Here is a 7170-nt window from a genome sequence, read left to right on the forward strand (position 1 = left end):
GAGGAGGAGGAGGAGGAGAAGAAGAAGAAGAAGAAGAAGAAGAAGAAGAAGAAGAAGAAGAAGAAGAAGAAGAAGAAGAAGAAGAAGAAGAGAAACAATCAAAACCACCCAGCAGAGCAAAAAGGCCTCTGTGGGGAGGTAAGGAAGGAATCTGCTATGGTGTAAATAGAGGGTGTGGGGGTCTCGTGGAGGAAGGGCGCATGGCTGTGTATTTGTTAGGCAGAGGTGACCTGTGATTCTTTGGTGTCTTAAGTTCCTTGGCACCCGTCCTTCTCCTTGAATCTGGACACCTAGGAATTTGCTCTCCATCTTGGATAGTACCAGGCATGGTGGCGCACGCCTTTGATCCCAGCACTGGGGAGGCAAACGCAGGTAGCTCTCTGAGTTCCAGGACAGCCAGGACTATGTAGAGAAACCTAGCCTCAGAAACAAAACAAACAAAAAATCAACTCAGAGGGACTGTGGGGCTATTTGCCTCTCCCTACTGCAGCAGGGATCCCAGAATTACCTATGCCAAGGGGATGCCAGAAAACTGTGTTTCCTGGATTTTAGCTTTTCTCTCCTGAATTCCTGGCTACTCAAGGAGCCTGTTGCAGACTTACAGACACATTCTTGGCAGGGTGCCTGCCTCTTGTCTGAAAGACTGCAGGGAAATGTAGTCCGATTAGCCTGAGTTCAAATCTAACTGGGTCCTTCCTCCCAGATGGTCACTCCATTTTAGGAGGTGACAGACATTTGCTTCTGTTGTAGGCTGTGGATTCTTTTGAGGAGTTGACTCCAGAGCCAGGAAAGTTCCTGAATGTTCCACGTCAGAGAGTGGGTTGAAAATCACAGTCTTTGAAATACTTAACTCCCCTCTAGATAGCTAATCAGAGTTGAACGGAAACAAAGTTTTCTGTTTCACTCCGGAGCTGTGGAAGGACCTAGTTCAGCAACGATGACTCACTGAGGTTGTACTGCTCCGGGGCTTAAGAACCCTCAGCTTTAGATACACACCTTGCAGGATGATCATGAAGACCCAAATACAAGCACAGCTTATTAGGTGGTCTACCTCTGCGACCCAGGAGAACTCCAGTGAGTATCCAGAGCTTCCTGAGCAGGTCGAACCTTCCCAGTTCCAGCCAAAGACCCACATTAAAAATCCGGGGACTCCTCACATGGTCTGATCCATCTCAACCTTCTGGCAAGAAGTCCCAAGTCTGCTCTGACAGTCCCCTGCCGCCCCGGGTCCAGAAATAGGCGCCAGCTCAACATCAGCTGCTTCTGAGGGGTCTGTGCTGTCCCGAGGCAAATGGTCCAACTCCAAAGAGTACCACTCAGCACGCAAGTTTGCCGAACACTGCAGTGTAGCCTGCATATATCAAGGTTATGATAGCTTCAGAGGCAGGCAAGGAGGCTCGGTTTACTCCAAGCAGACAGCCCGCCCCAGGTCAGCCTCCCTAGCTGCAACTACAGGGCTCTCTGTGGAAGCAGAACTTTCCCCACTCACCCTTGAGCAGGCTCCTTGAAGACCTTGACACTGAGGTTAACAGGAAGCACCTGCTGACCCTGCAAAGCCCAGAGGCAGTCCAGCAAGAGTCTCTAGTTCTAGTTCCAGAATCTTCTGTGGAGAGTGAAGCTGAAAATCCAGCAAGACTTTAGCCTTTGGGTCAAGATCAAACTCACCACTATACTCTTCCACTTATAAATACACAACCCATAATAACTCCCAAGCCTCCCAAGGAGACTGATCTTCGCTAATCCAGCAGGACTGGCAGCTCAGCCTTCAGGTCCTAATCAGCCTCGTCCCCAGCCAGCTCAGCTTTCCAAGTCTCCAGAGGGCGTTGAATTGTGAGGAAGCCATCTGGAGGCCAGGCTGAGCCACCAGAATACTTGAGGAGGCAGAGCCTTCACCACAACAGGACATTCCATTTCAGCCTCCAGGCCCTCTTCGGAAGGATAAACCATTTCCAGTAAGCAGGAACAGCTCATGACCTCTGAGTCTCCTGAGGAGGCAGGATCAGTCCTGGAGGCCAGCTGGAAGCCTCAGCTATCTCTACAAAGACCCCGAGGAAGTCAAGGCTCCATTTAAGCAAAAGTCCACTTCAAACTCCGGCGTCCCCTATGAAAAGGTACTTGACATCCCCCAAGTTCGTGAAGTGACAGTCTCACCAGGTCACAATGAAGCTCATCATTTAACTTGTCCCACATTACAGTGAGGCCTGGGGTTTTCCGTAACCTCAGAGCCTACCAAGAAGGATGAGTCTGGGGCTGGAAAGATGGCTCAGCAGCTGGGAGCACTGGCTGCTCTTCCAGAGGACCCGGGTTTAATTCCCAGCATCCACATGGTAGCTCACAGCTGTCTGTAACTCCAGTTTCAGAGGATCCCACACCTTTTTTGTTGTTGTTTGTCTTGAATCATGGCTGTCCTAGAACTCTCTGTGTAGACCAGTCTGGCCTTGAACTCACTGAGATCGCCTGCTTCTGCCTCACAAGGGCACCACCATACCTATCCTCCTACATAGCATTTCTGCCTGTTTGGAGAAGAAAATAGTGTACTCTTCACTGTGAAAAGTTAATTTAAGTTTTTTATACTTATTTAGTGCACGCTCAAACACATGTGTACATGCCAGGGTGCGTATGTGGAGGTCAGAGGAGAACTTGCAGTAGTTGGTTCCCTGTTTCTACCGGGTGGACTCTAGGATTGAACTCAGGTTGTCAGGCCTGAGGGACAGGTGCCTGTACCCACTGAGCCATCTCACAGGTCCTGAAAGGTTCACTTTCATCCTTTATGCTCAGGTCCAGAAGCATAGACGTCATTAAGGCTTACAGAGATGATTATTGACACTTTAGACAAGTAGATGATTCCTTTGAGTGTAGGAGAGTTTACGGAAGCAGGTTTAGCGAGGCACTAGAAATCGTCCTTCTAGGCCCTAAGGCCCCCACCACCGCTTTGATTTTTGTTGTTGTTTGTAAAACACGATCTCACTGTATAGCCCTGACTGTCCTGGAATTAGTTCTGTAGACCAGTATGGCTGCGAACTCAAGACTCTCCTGCCTCTGTCTCCTGGGTGCTGGGATTAAAGGCCTGTGCCACCACTGCCTGGTAGGCCTTTGATTGTTTATATTTTGACACCAATTCTTTCATGTTATGATATGTATCCTCATTCTTTTAAAAAATGCCTGGCAACAGCAATAGAAGTTAAAATAGTCTGTGCCAACTGCTGTCCCTAGCTAGTATTAGAGGCACATAAGTGAGTGATACGGAGTTCCTACCTTCTAGAACTCATGGGCTCATAGGGGACACAAGCACAGATGTGCAGACTGACAGATGACAAGGGGACAGCTATGGGGTGCTTTGTATTCCCTGTTACAGAGAGGAATCTCTGTGTACATGTTATTAATAACTTAGCAGTACACTCTGTTCAATAACTTGCAGACAGGTGTGGCAGTACGCATCTCTAATCCCTGGGCCGGGGAGGAAGAGGCAGGTGAATCTCTGAGTTTCAGGCTAGCCTTGTTTACATAGTAAGTTCCAGGCCAGCCAAGATGCTACAGAGCGAGACCCCATATGGGTGACCATGAAAAGGGGCAATTGTTCTGAGTGAACTCTCTAGCCCTGGCAGTGCCTAGAGGAGTATGGCTTGAAACTAGCATGCACCAACTAGACTGTTCCAAGGTGCCCTACTCCAGGCATCTAGAGAATGAGGAAGGAGTCCAAGGGGTGATAACGTGTCACAGGCTTCAGGAGTCCCAGAAATGTGGATGACCTTCTGGCTAGATGTTAAAACTGTGCTCTGGAATGACTGACCTCCTAAGGTTCAGCTGGAGATTAGATACAAGGTGTTTCCTTTTCAGGGTGTTAATCCACTGTCTTCACAGATGATGACCTGGAACTCACTCTGTAGACCAGGCTGGCCTCGAACTCAGAGATCCACCTGCCTCTGCTTCCTGAGTGCTGGGATTAAAGACATGCACCACCACCACCTGACTTTCTTTTCAATTTTATTTATGTATTTTGTAGGTATGAGTGTTCTGTCTGCATGTATGCCTGTAGGCCAGAAGAAGTCATCACGTCCCATTATATATGGTTGTGAGCCATCATGTGGTTGTTGGGAACTGAACTCAGGACCTCTGGAAAAGCAGCCAATGCTCTTAACCACTGAGCTATCCCTCTCGACTTTCTTAATAGAGCCCAATTTAAAAATTCAATTATTGGCTGGGTGTGGTTGATAAAGGATGGTCAAGGGATTATTTTACCATTTATTTTATTTTTTTTTTGACATTCCACAAACAAATATTTATTGAGCGCCTACTGTGTGCCAGGCACCGTTCACTTCCCCCCACCCGCCCCAGTGAAAAAAAAACGAAAAAACAGGACAGAGGCAGCAGAAAGAAAACTCTGAAGGAGAAAAATGGGCAGCTGAAGAAAGCTGAGGGAAGCAAGCAGCCTGAGGTGATGCGGGGCTCTCTGCCTTAGGCCTCTTCTTCTGCCTCCTCCCCGAAATCCTCCTCCTCTTCCGCAGTGGCATCCTGGTACTGCTGGTACTCGGAGACGAGGTCATTCATGTTGCTCTCGGCTTCGGTGAACTCCATCTCGTCCATGCCCTCACCTGTGTACCAGTGGAGGAAAGCCTTCCGGCGGAACATGGCTGTGAACTGCTCCGAGATGCGCTTGAAGAGCTCCTGGATGGCCGTGCTGTTTCCGATGAAGGTGACTGCCATCTTGAGGCCGCGGGGTGGGATGTCACAGACCGCCGTCTTGACATTGTTGGGGATCCATTCCACAAAGTAGCTGCTATTCTTATTCTGCACGTTGAGCATTTGCTCATCTACCTCCTTCATGGACATCCTCCCGCGGAAGACAGCTGCAACGGTGAGGTATCGGCCGTGGCGGGGGTCGCAAGCAGCCATCATATTCTTGGCATCGAAGACCTGCTGGGTAAGTTCAGGCACAGTGAGGGCCCGGTACTGCTGGCTTCCACGGCTGGTGAGCGGGGCAAAGCCGGGCATGAAGAAGTGAAGACGCGGGAAGGGCACCATGTTGACGGCCAACTTTCGGAGGTCAGCATTGAGCTGGCCCGGGAAGCGGAGGCAGGTGGTGACACCGCTCATGGTGGCGGAGACGAGGTGGTTCAGGTCTCAGTAGGTTGGCGTGGTGAGCTTGAGGGTACGGAAGCAGATGTCATAGAGGGCCTCGTTGTCAATGCAGTAGGTCTCATCAGTGTTTTCGACCAGCTGATGGACGGAGAGGGTGGCGTTGTAGGGCTCGACCACGGTGTCGGACACTTTGGGTGAAGGTACCACACTGAAGGTGTTCATGATCCGGTCAGGGTACTCTTCTCGGATCTTCCTGATGAGCAGGGTGCCCATGCCAGAGCCCGTGCCTCCACCCAGAGAGTGGGTCAGCTGAAAGCCCTGCAGGCAGTCACAGCTCTCTGCCTCCTTCCGCACCACATCCAGAACGGAGTCGACCAGCTCAGCTCCCTCTGTGTAGTGACCCTTAGCCCAGTTGTTGCCTGCCCCAGACTGACCAAAAACAAAGTTGTCTGGTCTGAAGATCTGGCCAAAAGGACCTGATCGAACGGAGTCCATGGTCCCGGGTTCTAGATCCACCAAGATAGCTCGAGGGACATACTTGCCACCTGTGGCTTCATTGTAGTAGACGGAGATTCGGTCCAGCTGCAGGTCGCTGTCTCCGTGGTAGGTACCGGTGGGGTCGATGCCGTGTTCATCGCTTATCACCTCCCAGAACTGCACAGGGAAGAGCAATGAGCCGTCAATGGCTCAAGTCCTAAGGGATGACTCCCCGCCCGCATTTCAATTCTAGACATGCTCAAACGAAGCAGAGGTGCAGAAACTGCAATTCCGTTATCTGCCTGCCGAACCTCCACCAGGGAAAAATCACCGCATTTGTGGCTAGGATTAAGTTCAGGGGGCTGAGGGTTGGGAGCATTCATATGGACGGACGGACTGGACAGCCACCCGCCCATTTGACCAGCACCCAGCAAAGCGCTTCAGAATGGGCACCGCCCCTCTAGTCCAGCACAAAAGAGGGTTGGGGGGGGAAGGTGCGGCCACTGCAGTCGCCCACCCCTTACGCGTTCCACGTGACTGCGGTGGCGGGCCGGTCTTTTAGCAGCCCACAAAGGCGGGAGTAGCGTGGGCGGGGCCTGGCACGAGGGGCGGGACCAGTGCGCCCCCGCCTGCTAAGGCTGCATTGTCCCTGCGCGCCAGGGGCGGTAGCCCCGCCCCCGGAGGGTCCCACCCTTCGGCTACAATTTAGCGGCAGCACTTCCTCCTCCCCACCCCTCCCCCGCTACATTGTAATTGCGCGCAAAAGGAAAAAAAAAAGCATGGCTGCAAATTTTTATTGCTTTGCTAGCTTCCCTCTCCTAAATAGTCTCTCTCTCGCACACACACTTCGTTCTGAGACTTAGAGACACGCAAGCCTCTCACTTTTCCATGAGGTCACACCCTAAGATTTCTTAAAGGCAATGAAAAGTAAAAGTAGCCCCCACACAGAACCATCATCTACCCAGAAGTTAAATCAAGCCTGGGGGTGGCGAATGCCCTTCGGCCTCCAAGCCTTTGTTGAGAGGTAATGCGCACCGGACCACGTCGTAGGGTGCAGCTGCCCGCCCAACCTCTCCCCTTCCCCCTCCAGCCCTGCTCCACTAAGGCCCTCCAGGCGGGGTGGGGGTGGGGGTGCCGCAAGGGGAAAACCTCGCTTCGGCTTTGTCTCGGATCGTTTCCGCATCTCTCCTCTCCAGTTCTCGAACCGTTAGAAAACCCCTCTAAATAGGTGCTTTACAGTTCCACAGACTCCCGGTTCCCTAAATACTGAAGTCTCTTTTAACGGCTTTCCGAAAATGTGCCAAGAAAAATATTTCTCAATTTCTCAGCATCAGAATGCTAGCCACAAATATGGGCTATATTCATACGTGCAAAACTTTGAGGGGCAAAGCTAACGAATGGAGAATGCAAGCCACTGGTAACATTACCCATGACTAACCTGGGTTTTTCGTGCTCACATATTTCACCTAAATTTTAAAATCCTTACCTTAGCACCGATCTGGTTGCCACACTGTCCGGCCTGGATGTGCACGATTTCCCTCATGGCTTTAAGATAGGTACCGAGCAAGAAAAGATAATTATTTTTCTTTCTGGGCTGGTCTCAGGCTGAAAGGA

At 51.0% G+C, this 7170-nt stretch overlaps 1 pseudogene; it reads right to left on the bottom strand.

The window, feature by feature from the left end:
- Positions 1 to 4261: 4261 nt before the first annotated feature.
- LOC101995332 lies at positions 4262 to 7170 on the bottom strand (annotated as a pseudogene).

This window comes from Microtus ochrogaster, unplaced genomic scaffold (genome assembly GCF_000317375.1).
Source record: "Microtus ochrogaster isolate Prairie Vole_2 unplaced genomic scaffold, MicOch1.0 UNK44, whole genome shotgun sequence".
NCBI lineage: Eukaryota > Metazoa > Chordata > Mammalia > Rodentia > Cricetidae > Microtus > Microtus ochrogaster.